The 22,046-nt window shown below is 39.8% G+C and overlaps 1 protein-coding gene across 1 annotated transcript in view; it reads right to left on the bottom strand.

Moving 5' to 3' along the window:
• RHOH (ras homolog family member H) overlaps positions 1 to 20,551 on the bottom strand; it is a 42,107-nt gene extending 21,556 nt beyond the window's left edge. The window contains exon 1 of the mRNA XM_005681533.3: positions 20,295 to 20,551. The gene's annotated coding sequence lies outside the window, so the exon portion shown is untranslated. The remainder of the gene's footprint in view (positions 1 to 20,294) is intronic.

Genomic DNA, 22,046 nt, shown 5'->3' with positions numbered 1-22,046 from the left:
TGTTCAGTTGCTCCCATCTTAGCAGTACACAAGATAGAAAGAGAATTTGCACTTCTTTTCCTGGGAACATGTACCAGTCCAATTTAGTGTCCTCTGGCCTAACTTGTGACAGAAAGAACATGTTAACATTTTGCACTCTAAACAGTTTTCAGAGACTGATTGGAGAAAATGCCCAGCCCATTTATAGACCACGGCAGCAGAACAACTAGGTAGGCAAGGTGTCAGAAAGGCTCAAAGGGGAATGTCACTTAGACCCCACAAAATCCCTCAGTTCTCTAAGGCCTCCTCACGGCTTTTCTTAGCACAAAAAGCAGCCATTGGCCACGTCACTCATTTGCCTCCCAAATCTCCACACTGAGAAGTTCCCAGGCCCTGTAAAAGTGGTCCCTACAACAGTAAAATGATCAGGTCCTAGCAGGGAGTAGGACTGGGTAACCATCCTCTCTTGGCATGATAACTCGTGGCTCTCTCTAGATTATCCAGAGTGCCTACCTGGAGTTTGGTGTTCATCCTTTAGGCCAACTCTCCCACCTCCACACAGGTATTATCAACATGCATGTGAGGAGGCCTCATCCCAAATCTGTTTCTAATAGCAAGGACTTCCAGAAAATACTCCCTGTAGAATGGACTTGCCATTTCTACTCATTTTCGCCCTCATTTGTTTTAACTTCTTAGATACAAGACAACTTGCCACAAAGGATAACTTTTCAAAGGAGGAATACACACGTTTTTAATATTGAATTCCTTAAAATTTTAGAAAAATTTGTATATGACAACACTGATACATGAAAAAAAAAAGCAAGTTCAAAACAGTGTATACAACATGATACTGATTTTTCAGTAAAATTAGAGAAAGGAATAAGAAGCTAAATCCACGTTAGTGATGTGATTGGTACAATCACAGATTTTTGTGTGCTTATCTATGTTTTCCAAATTTCCTTTTAAAACATATACTGCTTCCAAGGACTTTCCAGGTAGTCTAGTGGTTAAAACTCTGAACTTCCATTGCAGGGGATGCGGGACTGATCCTTGGTCAGGGAACTAAGATCCTACATGCCACATGGCATAGTAAAAAAAAACAAAAGAACATATATACTTCTTCTATAACAAGAGGGAGTTTGTAAAAGTAACTCATGACTCTGTAAAAGAAAATATAAATGCATCTTGCAAATATAAATGCACCTTCCTGGATAGAAATAGCATTTGCTAGTATCACCAGATACTGTAGTCACTTTCAAGAAAGTATGACACAGGAGACCCAGATCCTGGGTCAGAATCAGACTAATGAAATGACCTGGACCAGTCCAGGACCTCCCCCAACCCCCCACCACAGTCACCTCATCTGCCAGATGAGCAGGTCTCACTGAGTCTGTAAGTTTCTTTCTTACTCAGTCTGGAACTCCTCATCCCTCTTTCAGATACCACTCAAGTGAAAACAAAGCAAGCAAACAATCACACACTTTGGAATATTCCAGTGAAGTGTGGATTGTGCCCAGACTGCCTTGCTGAACATGGTAGAAAAATCTCTCAGCGGGGGGACTCAGATTCTAGGGAAAGAGGCTTTTTGTGTAATAGAGATGATTACCACTGTTAGGATTTTCAGGAATGTATTTCCTTTTGTTACTGAGTATCAGAAAGGTCAAGAGCATGCTTTAGCCTAAGGCTCACTTCATCTCTATGGTCTTGTGAAAGTGAAAGTGAAGTCTCTCAGTAGTGTCTGACTCTTTGTGACCCTATGGACTGTAGCCTACCAGGCTCTTCCATCCGTGGGATTTTCTAGACAAGATTACTGGAGTGGGTTGCCATTTCCTTCTCCAGGGGATCTTTCCGACCCAGGGATCAAACCCAGGTCTTCTGGAGGCAGGCAGATGCTTTACTGTCTGAACCACCAGGGAAGAACATGGTCTTGTGAAAGGATCCTGAAAGAGGAAGTCTGTTAGCTATGATTCTCTGTCCTTTGACAATGCATGGAAGGTCACTGCCACAGTACAGTTCTCAGACTTGCTTGTTTTGTACATTTCCATGGGTCACCAACTCTTTTTTCTGGTCAATATCTCTTTGTATAAATCCATCTTCTCAGAAGATGACTGTCTAGTCATCTAGACTAGGCTACCCAAGTCTTGCCTTAATGATACAAGCCTACCTGAAATTACTTACAAGAGACAATAGTAAGTTTCCAAAAGAAACCCCAGGATATCAGCATTAGCCAATGTCTCAAATTCATAATTCCAAAGTGAACTGAAATGCAACAGAGGGTAATCCCCTAAATTCATTCCATCTTCCTCTAACCACCTCTTCACTTGTACATTATGTCTGTATCTTACAACACTCACATATCTCATGCAGACATCCATCAGAACACTTCTTTGGGGTTTATTATACCCAAAGTGCTTACCTTGTAAGATTAAATTCACAAACCTCCTCATGAACTCTTCAGTATTCCATTTCCTATGAAGCTGGACTAGCCCAGTGCACGTATGCGTGTATGTGTGCAATCAGGAACTAGAGTGAGGCTCGTGCTTGCTATTTGTTTAAAACTTTTTGTTGCACCAATCAGCTTGTGGGATTTTAGTTCCCCAACCAAGGACTGAACCCCAGCCCTTGGCAGTGAGAGCACGTGTCCTAATCACTGGTCTGCAAGGGAATTCCCCACACTTGTTATTTTTCTAAAGTCAAGTCCCAGGAAACTCGACTACCACACAGTTAACAATCAGTAGGTAATTTCTTTTTTTTCTTTTTGCATCATGGGGCACAGAAAGAGACAGAGGACTTCCTTTCTGTGCCACATGCAAGATCTGTTATCCCATCTTCTCCTTTTAATGATATTCTCCAGGCTGAATTCCAGTGTCTTTTCAACTATGAGTCATCACTGCTTCTCATGCATAGAACTGTTCCGTTCTGGGCTTCTCATTTTTAAGGAGGACAGTAATTCAGAAGCATGTTGTAAGATCTCCCCAGCACAATTCTCCATCTGGGATCATCCAGAGGCCCAGCTTAGTGAGCCACAAGGAGATGGCAAAGGAAGCAGCTTCCCAGTCTATCAGTAGTAGCTGCCATCCTGATGATAAGGATCCCTTGCAAGAAAGTCTGACATATGGGCTTCCCAATCAGCTGGTACAGCAGGCACAGTCTGTGCCCTTCAGGGGACAGCCTTACCAGAAGGTACCGCCTCCACAGGGGACATCTGGGTGATGGGAATTCCCCTCCCTGCTGCACATCCTCCCACCATTGAAACAGCCCTTTCTCCAGAGGTTCAGGCTTCGTTGGAATGCAAATATCCTTGGCAGGTAAAGGCTTTTTTTTGCAGTTTTCATATTTATAAGAATGTGTTCAAGTCTTATTCTATCGTCAAAGCCACTTTTGGTTGGAGGAGGAGAAATTTTCACAAAAAAGCAAAAACTCTATACAAAGAGAGGTAAGACACTGGAAGATATCTTGTATTGGTCATTAATCCCATTCTCTGGGTCATTCCCTTCTACATCCAGGCGCTTCCTAAACTGGAATAGCCCTGGTGGCCTACCAGTCTCCGGTATTGTCTGCAGACTGATAATCTGAAGTGTCATTGATCTCAGTTCTCAATAACACCATTCATGTGCTCATTCCTCCAATATGTACTGCACTCTAACTACGTGCTGGACATTGTACTAAATGCTGCATGGGGAATAGAGAAAGCTGAGGAATTCTAATTCATCTCAAAATCAAGCGTCCAATCTGTAGATAAGGATCACTGGGTTTATAATACTGATCTGTATTATCAGTTCAGTTCAGTCGCTCAGTCGTGTCCAACTCTTTGAGACCCCATGAATCGCAGCACACCAGGCCTCCCTGCCCATCACCAACTCCCAGAGTTTACTCAAACTCATGTCCATCGAGTCAGTGATGCTATCCAGCCATCTCATCCTCTGTTGTCCCCTTCTCCTCCTGCTACCAATCCTTCCCAGCATCAGGGTCTTTTCCAATGAGTCAACTTTTCACATGAGATGGCCAAAGTACTGGAGTTTCAGTATAATATAATACTGACTACAATATTAAAGAAACACTTGGTGTTTATTCACTGCACTTGCCCCAGAGTGATGTGATACACCATTAGCCCTAGAAAGTATCATTATTCTCAATTTACGATTAAAATTTTTTTTTCCTTTGGTCATGCCACGTAGGATCTGAATTCCCCAACTAGGGATTGAACCCAGAGCCACAGCAGTGAAGCACCAAGTCCTAACCACTGCACCACCAGGGAATTCCCTCAGTTTACAGATAAACTGATCAATGTCCAGGAGGTAAAGTCAGAGATCCCCAAATGTGAGCATCCTCAGAATTAGAGGTTGTTTAAAATGTTTTCCTGGGCACCTCATGGGGACATTCACATTCAATAGGTCTGGGAAGAACCAGAGAGGCTATTTTCAAAGTACAAGGATGACTCAGAAGCAGTCAAATTGGAGAAACACGGTTACGCAGCTAAGTATAGCATTCCCATACAGCTTTTCATTTTACCTTCATCATCTGGAAAATAGAATTATTATATTAATATCCCCAGTTTACATGTGAAGCAGCTTTGGCTCACACATACACACACACACAAAATTGTCCCCGCCAAAACAAAACCCTAGTCTAGAGGTGAAAGCTCTAATCAGGAGTCAGGATATTTGGGTTCAATTTCACCTCTGTCATTGGCCTTGTAACCAGAAGTACCCACTCACCTCTAGGTGCTTCTTTCACTGAGTATAAGATAGGAGGGTTTCATTCCAGCTTGAAATGTTATGAAATGTAGATACTACTCCTATTCCAACTCCTTAAGTAGATACCTTTTAAATAATACCTTTTAAGTAATACCTTTTAAATAAGTATACCTAAGTGACTATTTCTCTTCAGGGGAATGCTGAGGGAAACTCAGTAAAACAAAGATATATTGCCCCTGAAGCATCAGGTGGATAAACCAAGCCATCCACAGTTCTATTTATTGATTGCCATGGTGCCTGAGGCAAGCACCTTCATATCTGACCTCGTTTTATCCTCATGACAGTCCCACAAGGAAAATTTTACAAATGTGATGACTGAGAGCCAGAGAAATTAAATAACTTGACCCTGGTCAACTCCAACACCCTGAGCTTTACACCCTGCCTCCACACCTCCAATTCTCTCAAACAGAGAAGATCAGGAAATGGAAGGCAGAATCGAGCTAGTGAACTGTTTCCAGCTCCTAAATCTGGCCTTTAGGCTTGTATCTTATAAGTGAATTCCAACGATGTTGGTTATTTATGTTAAAACACAAATAGTATACAGTGGGTTTTAGAACTGCAAAGAAAACCATGTCCAGCTACTTACTGGCTCTCATCTATTGATGTTTGTCACTTTTAGCTATTATAACCAGCTTTTACCAACTGCTTTCTAGATGCATAGCACTACAGTGGACATTGTGAGAGACTCCCTGCTCTCCTGGAATTTAGCCCATTGTGAAGACAAGATATAGATGCTCGAGTCAGGTAAGTAACATTTAAAGACATTATGTGTGTGTGTGCTAGGCCACTTCAGTTGTGTCTGACTCTTTGCAACCTCATGGACTGTAGCCCACCAGGCGCCTCTCTCCATGGGATTCTCTAGGCAAGTGTTGCCATTTCCTTCTCCAGGGGATCTTCCCAATCCAGAATCAGAACCTGAGTCTCTTATGCCTCCTGCATTGGCAGGCGAGTTCTTTACCACTACACTTAATTACTTAATTGGGGCTTCCCAGGTGGCACAGTGCTTAAGAATTCTCCTGCCAGTGTAGGAGATGTAATACACAGTTTCGATCCCTGGGTCAAGAAGATCCACTGCAGTAGGAAATGGCAACCTGCTCCAGTATTCTTGCCTGGAAAATTCCATGGACAGCGGAGCCTAGTAGGCTATAGTCCATGGGGCCACAAGAGTTGGACAGGACTGAGCACACATATGCACGCATGCACGTGCGCACGCACACACACACACAATTAATTAAGTACACCAAAGAGTGAAACAGATCATAAACACTATAGGATTTTAAAAGAATAGGAATTATTTAAAAAAAAAAAAGGAAGGGGAAAAAAGAAAAAAGGATGGAAATGTGCATGGGCTGGGGGCATTGTAAACAACATGCAAAAGGAAAGGATATATATATATGGTCGTGGTGGTTGGTGGTTTAGTCGCTAAGTCGTGTTGGACTCTTGTGATCCAGAGTACTGTAGCCTGCCAGGCTCCCCTGTCCATGGGATTCTCCAGGCAAGAATACCTGAGAGGGTTGCCATTTCCTTCTCCAGGAGATCTTCTCAACCCAGGAATTGAACCTGGGCCTCCTGCATTGTAGGCAGATGACTTACCAACTGAGCTATGAGGGAAGCCCATATATATATATATACATACACATACATATATGAGGCTTGCGACCTCATGGACTGTAGCCCACCAGGCTCCTCTCTCCATGGGATTCTCTAGGCAAGTGTTGCTACTTCCTTCTCATTATGGGTGATTCATGTTGTTGTATGGCAAAAGCCAACACGACATTGTAAAGCAATTACCCTCCAATTTTTAACTCTTTTAATTAAAAAAATAAAGAACTTGCAAGAAAGCAGGACTTACACTAGGTTTTGAGGAGAAGGATTAAAAAGGTTGGAGATGAAGGAAAAGGTCTTCTAGGCAAATGGAACTGCCTAAGGACTCCCAGGGGAAGTGACTTAGACTAGAGTCTCAAGGGGAAAGGATTTGGAAGGGTAACAAGAAAGGGACTGGCCTGTGCAAAAGCACAGAGGACTGAGAGCAAAGATGTGCTTAAGAACAAAGTGGATCAGCATGCCTGGACCCTAGACCAGAGCTGAGAAAATGATAGGAAAAGAGAATGAGATGGTAGACCTTATGCCTGTAAGAAACTGAAAGCTACTGAAGGCTTTTGGGTGGGGAAATAAGTTCAAATTAATGCCTAGGGTGATTGGTCCAGCTTTAAAACAAGTAAAATGGTTTTTTCCACTCAACATACAATATATATATATGGGGGGGGGTCTATACAAAGATGAATACAACACAGTTCCCATTCTTAGGAAACTGCCAATCCAGTGAGAGAAGATCACCAATTACAAGATAATGTAAGTTGTTTCTTAATTCAATTTATGACATTATCTGCGGCAGGCATTGTTAGTTTTCTACTCAATATCCGAGCCTCTCTTTGTCGTTAATAATAGAATCCAGGACTTCCCTGGTGGCCCAATGGCTAAGACTCCATACTCCCAGTGCAAGGGGCCCGGGTTCAATCTCTAGTTAGGAAATTAGGCTCCATATGCTACAACTAAAGACCCCACATACCACAAGGAAGATCAAAGAACCTGCGTGTCGGAACTAAGACCTGGTGCAGCCAAATATATCAATAATATTTCCTTAAAAATAGAATTCAATTTTGTTGCAAGACAATGTGCAAGACCTTAGGCAATGGACCATGCTTGGCCTAAGCCACCATTTCTCAACCTTTTTTTCATTATCATTTGCCTCAAAGCATTTTTAGACACTTTTTTCCTAATCATGTCACTTACTAAAATTTAATATCATAAATGTACTCTATGTATTGCATGCATATCTGTGCTTTATATATAAAAAGAGTAATATCTTTTTTCTGCCCCTCCTCCTCACCAATAAACAATTCTCCCCCATAGGAGTTATCATCATCATCATCCCATCTACCCTCACACCATCCCTACCCATAACTCCTCCTACTACCTTCCTCACATGCCTCCCTGTTGGAAATGCATAGCCTAAGACAATTACGTAACAATTCTACTTCCTGTTTCCTCACCTTTCTCACAACTTGGCTGGGCAAGTAACCCAATCCTAGCAATGACAAGATAGTTGATATCTGTTTAGAAGATCTCTGGGAAAACTCTTGTTGTCCTAGAAAATGCAACAGCCACTGCCAGATCAGCCTACTTTTTACCTTCACCCAGCTCTATGAGTTAATGGAGGCACAAGCCTGGAAGCTGCGGGAGCCATCTTGCAGCTATGATGACACACAGGAAAACTGCAGAGGCACTATCACTGAGCCACTGAACCAGGGGCAGGAACACAGACCTCCAGACTTCTGGCTATGAGGGAGAAATGAATCCAGATTTTTTGAAAGCTATTGTCAGGTATCGTGCAACTTGCAGCTGAAAGCCCTGCTAACTGATATGTTGTGTGTCTCGTGAACCATAACTTGTCTAACATAACCATGAATTACTGTTAAACCAAAGCCAGAGAGAAGCACAAACAAAAGCAAACAAAAATGTGATCAGAAATATTATGCAGTCAAACAAATTTCATTCATGTTTTAAAGGAAAATGCTTTCCTTCACTTATCAACTTTTCAAATAAATGTTAAAGCATTTGAAATAATATTTAGCATTTGAAACTAATAACTTTAAGATATTTGTTACTGTGCAGAAAAATGGTCATGAAAGACTACAAGATAATTTTGCTACTTTATAGCAAATGATTTGCCTAGTAGGTATCTTTCAAAATATTTGAAAGTCAATTATTTCTAAATTAAATATTTAAGATACATAAGGAATATATGTTTCTTAAAGGATCTCTCTGGGAATCTTTTCCCATGTTAAAAAATTTTTAGATAAACATCTATATTCATCATTTGAATATCATGTATTTTACTTAAATTCTGATACTAGTTAAAGCTAATTCTCTTATTTTAAAAACATAAACCTATTTAATAACTCCAACATCTCTCATAAAAGTGATTTTCAAGGTTCAAGATAAAAGAAACTTGAAATCCCTTTAAAGCTAAAGATCATTTAAATCTTAAAAGATAAAATTTAATTATAGGCTTAGGACTATCAAGCATTACGTTTTCTTCCAGATGTCAAAATAATTCTCACATCAAAATCATTTTACTAGTTTCACTATTAACCTCACACCATAAATTGACTTTCTTTTGAAAGATTTTTTCCTTTTTATTATAAAAATAATATATGCAAATCACAGAAAATATAGGAAACATAAAAACCATATAGAATTTTATCATATACTAGATGATAACTTTTAACATACTGGTTTATCTACTTCACATTCTGAATTCATGTAAGAATATATAAGCCTTTTTAAATAAAAATACATGATTTTAAACTGATTTTTTTCTCACCTATTAAACATTCTTCAAAAAATTATTGTGTTGAAAAGCTTTGCTTTTATAGTAAAACACTTGCTGTTTTCTTAGGATCAATTCTTAGAAGCAGTCACAGGATAAGAACATTTTAAGGCTATTCCTTCAGACTGCCCAGTTACTTGCAATTTTTCTTAAAAGAATGGCCTTTCCATAGCTACCTAGAGTAATTTAAAATAATAATTTAGAACATAGCATATTACATGGTGAGTAGAAGGATCATTCAACTCTTTTTCCCTGACTGGAGATATGATTTATAAATTGTACTTTGGCCTTTATTTTATAGGAAAAGGAAAAACTTGATAATAATTTAAAAGTTCATCAAACTCTTAAGCTCTGATGAACTCGAAGCGTTCATCAAACTCTTTGAAGGCAAGTGAATTTGCTTTGTTATTTACCCTACATTTTTGTAATTACTTTGTTAAAGATCTAGTATGTAAGAATCATTAAGCACTCTCAAAATTAGCAAAAGAAACAAACAATTATAATCAGTAGGTAAAATAATGAAATACATACCTGTTGAGAAATAAAACCAGTCATGACCAAATATATAAAGGAGCACTAACACTGAAAACTCCGAACAGGGTAAATGTAGGAAAAATTTTAAATATGATCACTTCAGCCCTCCAAAGAAAAGAACAATAAATCCGAGGGAGCTTCAAGATAATATAACTTCATAAGATTGACTGGTCACAGGTCAGAAGAAAGAGTTGAACATGAGCTTAAGCTGAAAAGGCTGGTGACTTTTTTTCATGAGTGCAACTGCACAGTTTAGTTTCTAAACTGAAAACCACAAGAGTCTAGCCCCTGTTGGAAGACAAAACTTTTGTTTTTCCTTCCACATTTGTATGTGTTGGGTCTTTCCTGGATGACATATCAAATGGGTAGCCCTTGGGGAAATCCAAAACTATCGGTTTGGGTTTTCAACATTTGGTCCAAGTTTTACATAGAACTTCCCTGTCATGATGCCAAAACTGCCTATGTATTTTCATGGCTCTAGTATTTAATAGAAACATTGCCATATTCTTTATCTTGAAATCTCTTTTCCTGAGATGTAGAGAACAAAAAGGAAGAAAAGATACCTATGGGAGTCAGCAAAGTTGTTTGCCCATCATTAATTCAAGTGATCCATTTAATCATCAGCTATATTTCTCTTATGGTAAGAAGCAATGTTTAAGCGCCTTTCTATAGTTTCTGCACTTTTTGGAGGGAAAGCACTAGCATGACGGTGTTTTTAATATGTGAAAACCTAAATACTCATAAATAAAATATATACATGTATATTTAGGTTAAAAGCATATGCTACATTTGTTACAAATACGTGTTACTATTTTCTTTCTCCAAGGGACCTTCCCGACCCAGGGATCGAACCCATGTCTCCCGCAATGGCAGGCAGATTCTTTACCTCTGAGCCACAAGGGAAGCCCATTATAAAGTTAACATCATTACAGATATTTCTAATATTACCAGATAGTTTGTGTATAGGAATAGAGTGACAATATCACTTGTCATATCAACAAATGTAGGAAATTGTGGTACTGTCAACATGTAAAGTTTTTCTGCCTTTCCCCTCCTATTTCCTGTATATACGTCCAACACCCTCTTCTACTTCCTTATTACAGCCAGAGGAAGAGAGAGAGTGAGTGAATGACTATCGATATAAATTGCAGCAAGTTACAGTCCAAAGTTACTGAAGCTTGAGGAAAGTCAGGTTTTATCCCCCAAAAAAGTATACCAAAAGGGATTTCTGAACTCTTTAAGGGTATTTGCAGCAGAGGACAATGGTCTTACATTATTTAAATTTGAATCCCAATACATGGCCCTCCTTTGTTAGAAGGATTAATCACAGGCATTCTTATGCTTCTCAATCATGGTTGAGATCATTTTCAGCTCAAGATTGGAACAAAGACAGGTAGAATTTTTTGTGGCAACTGAGAAAAAGCTTCATGATAAGATATGTGTATCTATTTTTATTTTTATTTTTAGTGCTCAAGAAGGAGGCAGCTAGAATAGCACTAGGGAAAACAAAGGAAAAGTAGGGATTCTACTTTTCAAAGGAACCTCTGAAAAGAAAGGGAAAGTATGGAGTAAAAGACAAATGTCAGTCAGTTTCCCACATCAGCAATTAGGTTGCTAGGCAGAATGCTGAAGCAGGGGAAGCAATCTGCAGGAGAAAAGGGGAAGAAGAGTTTGCCTTTGGAGCACATGGGATATTTCTGTTTTCTGAGCTGTAACTGAGAATTCTATGATGCAATATTATTTAAATGCATTAAATGTATTAGGGCCTTCCCAGGTAGCTCAGTAGGTTAAAAAATTCCACCTGCAATGCAGGAGAGGCAGGAGACTTGGGTTCAATCTCTCGGTAGGGAAGATTCCCTGGAGGAGGGCATGGCAACCCACTCCAGTATTCTTGCCTAGAGAATCCTATGGACAGGGAAGCCTGGCAGGCTACAGTCCATAGAGTCACAAAGAGTCACACACAACTGAAGCGACTGACCAGGCACACATGCAAAAGTATTAAATTAAAATACACTTAATGAGGATTTCCCTGGCAGTACAGTGGCTAAGACTCTATGCTCCCAATGCAGAGGGCATGGCTTCAATCCCTAGTCAGGGAACTTGTATCCTGCACACTATGGGCATGACCAAAAATAATAATAATAAAATACACAGAATACATCAAACAACACATTGAATACACTGAGTTGAAATTGGCAGGAGCTGCAGTCATGGGTTTACAATAATTAAAATGGTTGTAGAAGGTGAAGTACACTAATTACTTAAATATATATTGGTATTTGTTACAGATTTTCCTATTCTATCTCAAAGAAAGATGTATAATCCTTACATTATGCCAAACCAAGAGAAGCCTGATTCAATATCACGATTTCACTAATTTCACAATTTGTTAAGCCAATTGTACATAGTTTTTCTCTGGAGGGTTGAAGACGGTGCAATTCCCCTCCCCATATTCTATCTCCCCCAATCTCTTAACATGACATGACAGTATGGTTTTATCACTTTCAACAGAGTTGACCAGTTTAAAGAGACGAATTTGGGGTAAATCTCCTTACCCTGCCCAAGTCCCTATCACCGTCCAAGTGGACAGTACATTAACAAAGGCATGAACTTTCAACTGAAAACACCTACTTCCCCAAATTGCATGTCAGGTACCCATTAATGGAAGATGGCTAACTGGGCTTCTGTGGTCTACAGGCTACACAGGAAAAGTACTATCTCCAAAATCAGGGCCCTAACAGATGTTCAGCTTCAGATAGGAAAACCAACATTTCACACTCTGAAGTAATCACATTACACACAAGCTAATAATGCCTTTTGCCGCTAAAAGTAGCCTGGCTGGGTATCCAGTACTCACTGAGCACCACTCGCTACACTCTGGAGTTGGCTAGATCGGTATTTACAACCTGCCTGTATTTCTTGTGCCAAGTAGGTACCACACGACAGTCAGTAAGACATTAAAGTAGGATCTTAGAGACTATTTTCCTGAATGGCTACTGATCTTGGCCTCACATAAGAGAATTAAGAATTAAGGACTTAGAACATTGGTCATATATACTCTGACAAGAACCACCTCTAGCCTCACGTTTACCCAGCTTAAGGATCCAGTGCTACAAAACTACACGTGTACCTGCCCTCTTGTCCTCTTTTTTACTATCAATTTTTCTCTCTAGCAGCTAAGTCCAATGTCAGCAATGACCAGGACTTTCACAACTTCTGCAAGGCCTCCTCTGATGTGTTGACAGTCTCTGAGGCAGGATTTCTTAATATGAGGCATCTGGACTACTGATCTTCCATAGATGCACTCTGAATGTTAGCTGCTCAGGCATGTCCAACTCTTTGTAACCCCATGGACTGTAGCCCGCCAGGCTCCTCTGTCCATGGAATTCTCCAGACAAGAATACTAGGGTGGGTTGCCATTCCCTTCTACAGGAGATCTTCCTGACCCAGGGATCAAACCCGGCTCTCCTGCATTGCAGGCAGATTCTTTACCATCTGAGCCACTGGGGATGCACTCTAGAGGATATCCCTAAATCTCCCAAAAGTGTATGACAAATATGTAGTTTCTATACATGGGCTTTTTTCTCAGGGATATGGTCTTTGGTTCTCATCAGATTCTAAAAGGAATTTATGAACATCCTGAGAGACTAGTGCCCCGATGATAGGGAATGTGAAATTTTTTTTCTAACTGAAGAATTTTCAGCATAAAGTAGAAAAAACCCAAAAATATTAAAGATGATTTGAGAGCTTATTACTGTCACTAAAGTTTTAAAGCCAGGTGAAATCAATAATCTCAGTACCAATGGCTTCTGCTACTGCAATGTCATTTACTACAATATGTTTATTTTGTGGTACATACATTGTTATTATGGCACATGTCTGATGTTATTCCTTTGAGGGCTATAGTTTTCTATAAAAAATACATTTCATCAAACATCAAGCTTTATTTACTTCTTTAATGTGATATTATTATACACTAAAGCTCAAACATTTTCTAAACACAGCAATGTGTATTCTCCTCCAGGTTTATGCTTGATGATCACTTCCCAATAATTTGAAACAGAATATTCATGGTCTTCAACTCTCCATTTGACCATTTTTCTCTGTGCTTCCTTCTTGTAGTTCCCCTGTTCATAGCTACTTTCAGTTGGTCCAAATGCCTGTAAAAGGGAATTTTATGGCATAATCTACATTCCCCTTTAGGGAGTATCACGAGTGTGGTCTCCTGTTTTTAGTTTGTTTCTATAGATTCAACACAATAGCTTGTCCCTTTGGGGCTTTCTCTGTTGTCACACCCTTTTTTGATCCTAAGCCTCAAGGTATTAGTAGGCTTGCTCCCAAACACACACACACACACACACACACACACACACACGCATGCACATTCTCTAAGCCAACCCAAACTATCACCTTTAATCTATTAGCATTCTCAAAGTACTATCTGCAGACCATTTGTTTCAGAATCTTTATGAGGCCAGAGGACTAGTTAAAAATATTCCTGCCAACCTCCAGACCAATTGGATCGTAATCCATGGAGGTAAAAGCTGCTTTTGTTAATACATCCCCCATCCATCCAGCTGAGATTAGAGAACCCATGATTTACAAGAATCATTTTCTTCCTGACTTGAGCCCTATTGTTTTGAGATCTAAATGGAACTACTTTCATATTCATCTGACTTGCCTCTGAGATCAGCATCTCTTAAGAAATCTTCTTCCCTCTCTCTTGCCTTTGACAGTAGCTTTTCTCTGGGCTCTTCCTCAATCTCCACAGGCAGCCAGTGGCTTCTCTCTTCCAGAGCTGCCCTAAGGAAACCTCCTTAGCATCCACCACTTCAGACTGCCTGGATCCTAACACCATTTACAATACCTCACCTGGGGTTCATAGTACATATTTGCATGCCAAAAGCAAGCCCCATCTGGCCCACAAAACTCCTCTTGGCCTTGCCCTTAAATATTCAGTTCAGTTCAGTCACTCAGTCGTGTCCGACTCTATGCGAACCCATGAATCGCAGCACGCCAGGCCTCCCTGTCCATCTCCAACTCCCGGAGTTCACTCAGACTCAGACTCACATCCATCGAGTCAGTGATGCCATCCAGCCATCTCAACCTCTGTCGTCCTCTTCTCCTCCCCCCAATCCTTCCCAGCATCAGAGTCTTTTCCAATGAATTAAGACTACTTAAAACCGCTTATTTACAGTCTTTCTCCGCATTTTTAAGGCACACACCACTCCTACAATACATGAACTAAAAACAAAATTCTAGTATCTCACCATTCTAACACAAATGCTTTATTTTTTTAAAGTTCACATTTCATCCTCATTCATAACAAAACCAGAATGTGACATGAAAATTGTAATCCTGATTTTCTAATTTAACACCATATCAAATATATTTTCATAACTACTGTTAATGATGACCTTTAAGACTATAAAATATTGCACAGATATTAGTGCTGCCAGATCACTTTTGGTTATTATTTAGGCTATTTTTGGATCATTCTGTCATAATAACAATACAGTGTCATAATAACAATACATAATGAATAATACAGTTCATGCATGTTACTTTTTTCCTTCTTTGAATTATTTATTTAGAATAAATTCCCAGAGGTAGAATTAATGGATCAAAGTGTATGAGCATTTGGATAGCTCTTGCCACATATTGCCAAGTTGCCAGGGTTGTATTTTATACATTTCCTAAGCAACATGCTGGTAAATGTTTATTTAATAGATTTTTCTCAAAGGAAAAGAAAAGAGGGTGGAGAGTTTGATTTATAACATTCGCCAATTTTGTGGTATAAATACCCCTATCGGGTCCAGTTTCAAGTTATGAACATGGTATCACTGAATACAGATGTTTCATAGCATCATTATATGATATATCGATATAATATATATATATCACATCATTATAATATTTCTATCACACAGATAAATTGGAGATGATAACTTCAAAAGCACAGATGACAGAAAAATATTGTAAATAATCAGGAGTAATAAGTTTTTTGAGTATTACATTTATTTTTAATATAATTTATTGAACTGGGATTTATAGAATTTAATTTTTAATAGTGATTGTTTAACAACTGGTTTGCAAATTTTCTGAAATAACACAATCAGTTCTTGTAAGCAAGTACAGGCTCCCACATATTCCTGACTATCATCTCACTAGATATTTAGCAAAAGCACACCTTTTTTTTTCATGGAAGCCATTGAAAATTCACCTGATTCCATCTGTGCCACAAGCAATAGCCATGCTTTTAAGTTAGCAAATTATGATAATGCATAATGAATAAAACATAATCCAAAAAAAAAAGAGAGAAAAGAACAGGAGGTCTATGTGAGCAAATTCATTCTGCCCACTCTCCCCCAATTTGGGTAATACTCTCTTCATCCATTCATTTTACTGGTGTTTTTCCATGGGTCACCTATTAAAAAGCACTCAATCATTTATTTACTTGAACAGTGACTGAATGGATGACTATATGTAGTTCTCATGGCACATATTTTGAGAACCATATTGATGTTACCTAACCACTGTCTTTGTTGGTTTTCTTTTCTATGAAATGGGGAAGAGGTCACTGCTGACTTCAGTTTTACAGGAAACTAATGTAGTGATTAGAATACTTCAACTTATGCTCAAAGAAGCAATCGAGCATTCCGTAATGCTTTGAAATTTTTTCCAAAGTAATTCATTAGTATTGTGTTTTACTGGAAGAGAGAAGTGGGAGAGTGATTTGGCACTATCTCATGTGAAAGCCGCATTGGAGAAGGCAATGGCAACCCACTCCAGTATTCTTGGCTGGAGAATCCCAGGGACGGGGGAGCCTGGTGGGCTGCTGTCTATGGGGTCGCCCAGAGTCGGACACGACTGAAGTGACTTAGCAGCAGCAGCAGCAGCAGCAGCAGCAGCATGTGAAAGCAAATTCCTGTCTTTGGGCTTTTCATGAGTGACACTGAATAGCCTCTACATGTCTGTAATACTTCAGGATTTTTCAAGTAGCACCCTACATTTCCAAGTTAACATGTAAATATGGTTAGCAAAAACTCTAAACATACATACTTGACCAAATCATCCCACTTCCAGAAATTCTAAGAAATAAATTCAAAACAAAGGAAAATGCTTTTGTGTGATATTAATAAGGGCTTCCCTGGTGGCTTGGATGGTAAAGAATCTGCCTGCAATGCAGGAGACCTGGGTTCAATCCCTGGGTCAGGAAGATCCTCTGAAGAAGAGAATGGTTACCCACTCTAGTATTCTTGCCTGGAGAATTCCATGGGCATAAGAGCATGGCAGGCTATATAGTCTATGGGGTCACAAAGAGTCGGACATGACTAAACAACTAACACACACGCACGTTACTAGGAATTGAGGGAAGATGGTTTTACCTCTTTTCAGCACTTACTCAACTTACCATCTCAGTGCTGGGGCTCTGGTAGGAGAGTTTTGGATCAATGGCTCCCAAATGCTCACCTCAGAACAACTGTCTCTAAGTCACTTGAGTGGGGAAAAAAATGTGTATTTTTATCACACAGATTCCTGGACCCCACTCCAGGACTGGGGTGTGATACAAGAGAACTGCTGTTTTTGAAAATCTTCTCAAAGGGTTTTGATGTCCAGCCAACTTGAGGAACTATGATTCCAGGCCAGAACCAGACAAATCAAACCGTTTCTGAACAATGATCCAAATCTGGGAACAGTATGATGACTTTCTACACGAAGCATCAAGAAGTTGCTTAAGGCATTCAAGCAGCAGTTGGAGTCAAATGACTGAAAAGCCTCAGAGGAGGAGCCTTAATTCTGGCACCTTCCACGTCCCTCTGTTCATCCTTTCCATCTCTGACCCCCACCCCGCACTGTCCAGCCCAGCATTCGATACTGTGAGGCTGCTTTGTAGCATGTTCCACTTTGGTATCCCTCCGAACTTGTGTCCTTCCTTTACATACACAAAGCCCCCAAATTTCCACCCTGAGAATACAGTGGAGCTCTATTTAAAAAAAATAATATTATGATAAAACCAAAGTAATCTACATGTGCAGTTGAGAATCTCCTGCATAATGAGTATACTGGCCATATCCGCATTTTTAAAGGGTGTTTTCTAAAGCCAAAAGAATCTCTGATCTGCAGAGCAGAATGGGAAAGCAGGATGCTTTTTAATCTTGGCTTGTGTCCAGATCCAAGCATCCAGAATTTAAATAAGCACTATGGGCATTCATTGTCAAAATGGTCCAGATTCCTAAATAGAAATGGATTTTTAGCAGTGTCTTCCCAGCATTAAAATTAAAATATATCATAAAATACATAATTTCACTTAAACAGCCCAAGCAAGTTACTCATTTATCTCTAATTCCAAGTGCTCTATAATTCCACCCAAAGCATTCAGTGAGCATCAACCATAGATGTCCACAAATAGTACAGCAGTCACTCAGAGAGTTGTCTTCTAAGTCTGAGAATTTGCTAGGGAAAGGCTTAAAAAATCTATTTCTAATCTTGTTTCCCTTTTCTCATGTACATTACCACTACAACACATCTAACCCTGTGCCTTGTCTATTCTTGGTGCTAAAAAAATGTTAAATCTCAGCTTCTACCTATCCACTCCCACTTCCCTTTGAAAGGAATACTGGCATTAAAAAAGTAACTTTACAGATACATTGTTCCTAAGCCAGGGACCATGCCATCTTCATTCTAGTGTCCCCATTCTTGATAAGAATTGTAATAGCTACACTTACCTAGAGTTTATTTTATCCCAGGCACTAGGCTAAATGCTTCAGATGTTTTTATCTCTTTTATCCCTACAACCAACCTCTGAAGTAGATATTTTAATTTATTGTTAGAGCTACTTTACCTTTTTTTTTTTTTTTAATGAGGATTAAAGAAGTTAACTAATGTGTCCGAGGTTCTCATAGGTGAGAAGCAACAGCACCAGGATTCGACATAAGGCAATCTGGCTCCAAAGTCAGGGTTTGTATACTGGAAGGTGCTTTTGTTATTATCTGGATGCAGATATTTCATAGTCCAGGGGAAAAAAGTATTCGGAATCCTTAGGGAAAGAACAGCAGCATATCCACAACTTATCATTCAGACACACAAAGGAGGTAACAGATAGTTCATGAGATTTGGGGTCTGACTGTTGAAGAATGGAGACTTGCTCATAATTAGTCAATCAGCTTGTCTGCCCAAGAGGAAGTCTACTTCAATTACTAAATGACTGCAGGGTCTCCTTAGCAGGTAGTAACCAAAAATGGAGGTCGGATAGGTACCGTAAGCTACACAAATCTTTCTCTGCATTAACAATGTACAAGGGGAAAACAGTAGAGGGAAGGCAAGTGGAGAATCATAGATGTGGGAGATACATGAGGAAGCCCGGAGCATGAAGAAGCAAGAATCCCGAGGCCACCTCGCACATGGAATTGTCAGAGCTATGAGTGCTGAGAAAGAAGTGCCCAAAGGCCTAAGAAGACCAGACAGCCACTGACTGGAGGACTCTTCTCCTCAGCAGCCTTGCCTCTCTAGGTCTTCTATAACCCATCTACACCTTCATTTTTCAACCTTATTTCCTACCAAAGTGTAAAACAAGCTTTCATCTTTTCTCAGGTCATTTTCCTTAAGTGGGATGGTCATCTTCTAGTCAGTCTCACCTTTGTGCTTTTGCCCACACAATTTTTCCAGTGTGAATTAACCCCCTTTCCATCTACTCAATCTCTCATCTTTCCAAGTCCTGTGTCTTTCAGACTACTCGAGCTTTCCCTCAAATCTCATTCTCAGAACTCCTATAACTCTTACAGCCTATGGTCATTCCATCTATTCCTTAATTCCCATCTTGCACTGCTTCCTGGATTTTAGTTCTTATCACATCTACTAGATCCTTCAAAATAGAGAATTTTTTATATTTCTCTTACATCCTTCACAACACCCGTTTAGAATCAACAAGTGATAATCAACTACTTGCTGCTTTCTTGAATATTTCAATATTAGCTTTAATTTAGTAAAGAAACCCAAACCAGTGATTTCTCTAACTTTATTTAGTTACAACACAGGCTACCAAGTGGTACCTCACAGCTTATCTCCAAATCAGGCCACTTCAAAAAACTAAATTTGATTTCACTTAAAAATATGTACTTACACATCAAATATCACTTTTAAAAAGGGACTTCAGCATTGAGAATAGGTGAAACCAACAAGCTAGGAATTTCAGATATGAATCTGTATCATTTGGATTTTGGTTCTGTTTCTTTCTGAATTAGAAAATTTTTAAACTCATATTTGCACAGTTTAGAGGATCTTTGGATTTACTTCATCAAACAGGATGATATTTAAACTACCAAAATATTTGAGCTCAATCATAGCCAATTATAAGCATATGAATTCTCTAGGAGACTATCCAGAAAACCAAAAAGCCAACTATTATAATGTTTAATGTTTCAGAAACTAAATGCATCCTATTAGACTTGGGCAGGCATGGGGAGTAGCTGGATATCTGACTAACTCTCTTTGCCGGAGTAACACGGTTCTATACTTCACAACAGGTTGAACAGAGTAATCACTATGTTGAATCTATACTAAAAGCTAAATAAATCAGAAAGATTTCTTTTGACAGTGAAGAAATAGTTTTAAAGAAATCAAAGTCTTACCTGTTGTAGAATGCCGAAGAAATTTCTTGACACCAAAATGACTGACTCCGGAAGTCAAATTTGTTCAGTGCAGGTAAGTAAAAACAAAAGCAGCCCAATTTCCTTCTAGGATTTATCTTTCCTTCCTCCCCAAGAGTATAACATTCTTGCATTGGAAGACCTAAAATTTTGAGAGCTGGGCTGGTAGAGAATCAAACCCAAGATGATTGGGTTTGGTGTGAGCGGTGACTGAGGCAGCAGGAACGATCCGAATGTGACAAAAGAGATTACCAAGTTCCTGTGCATAAGTCAATTTCCTGTAGCTGGCTTCTCCGAAGAGAGGGTTTCATTTGTGTGGGTTAGTGATGTGTGTATGTGTGTGTGCACGTGTGTTTTCCTCCATGACAATATGAAAACCTCCCCAGATGAGAGACAGAATAAGACCTTTGCTGCATAGCAGATTTGTGTTGAATTTCTCACTTCTGGAGGGACCATTTCCCTCTCCCCCTCCCCCAATTTCCCACCAGCAAACCACCTACTTAAAATTGTGGAAAGGAAAAGTAAAAAACCAAGATGATTCCTTAAGGAAGTGAAACAAACCAAGGAAAAAAAAAGGCCACAGGGCCACTCCGCAGACTGGTCTCGGTTCATCGAAGCTTAGGAAAAAGCACCTTAGATCTTCACGTCAACTTGGTGAACATACTGACTATGGAGGGAAAGCGGTAGGTGGGTGATTCACTTTGTTTTATTAATAACTACCAAACAGCGATCTGGAAAGGACAGACTCAGCCTTAGCAAGAGCTCAGACATCCCCGCCACACATTTACCCTTGGATGGACCCACACCTGTGTTATGAGATACGTGACTAAGAGTTGTTTTCAGACTCCTCAGAGTTTCATTACTTGCCTCCAAACCCAAATTTACACATCTGTCCTCCAGTGCAATCCAGGTGTAGAGGCCATCTGCACACACTTAGATTATGACTGAGTTGCCTGTGGCAATACATTTAACTTTCATGATGTGGTCACAGTCTGCCCCCTACACCCACCTCAAATCCCCAACTAATCATAAACACTGCCTCCCAGGGTGAAGTCTTGGTCAAAATGCCTACATGCCAAAAGGATAAAATCAACTCCACTCAAGTTAACAAGCATTTATAGAGCCCCTACTGTGTGCAAAGTCCAGGGCTAGGGTAGGGGAGGGTACACCAAGATGGAATCGCTCACTCATAATGGTCAAAGTCAAGTGAAGGGGAAAGACAGGGACATAAAGGAAATGCTGCGAGTCAGGATCTATTTCTAAATCTCACTCCAGGACTTCCCAGGCAGTCCAGTGGTTAGGACTCTGCATTTCCACTGCAGGGACACAGGTTCAATCACTGGTTAGGGAACTAAGATCCCACATGCTGCAAGGCATGGCCAAAAGAAAAAAAAAAAATCTCACTTGAAAAATCGTGGGACACCAGAGTCAGTTGAAAGGAAAGTGTGTACAACCTTTTAGCCAGTTAGGATAGCTACTGAATGTTAACATGGACTCTTTTGTAATATTCCAGGGAGCCTCGACTGACTTTCAGAGAGCCACTCAGATCTGCGTGCATCATCTGAGAGCCACCCTCACACCCTCAGTGTTGCAGACGCGGAATTCTATTACGTGCCTGATACTGTGAACTGAAGAGAAACACAAAGGCTGAGACAGACATATTCCCTGTGCTCTCAGCACCTACATCCTAGTCAGAGGAGACAGAAACATCCATACAAATGCAATCCTTACGGA

Source organism: Capra hircus, chromosome 6 (assembly GCF_001704415.2).
Source record: "Capra hircus breed San Clemente chromosome 6, ASM170441v1, whole genome shotgun sequence".
Taxonomy (NCBI): Eukaryota; Metazoa; Chordata; class Mammalia; order Artiodactyla; family Bovidae; genus Capra; species Capra hircus.
The sequence above is the reverse complement of the archived record's forward strand: the minus strand, read 5'-3'. Positions and strand labels throughout refer to the sequence as shown.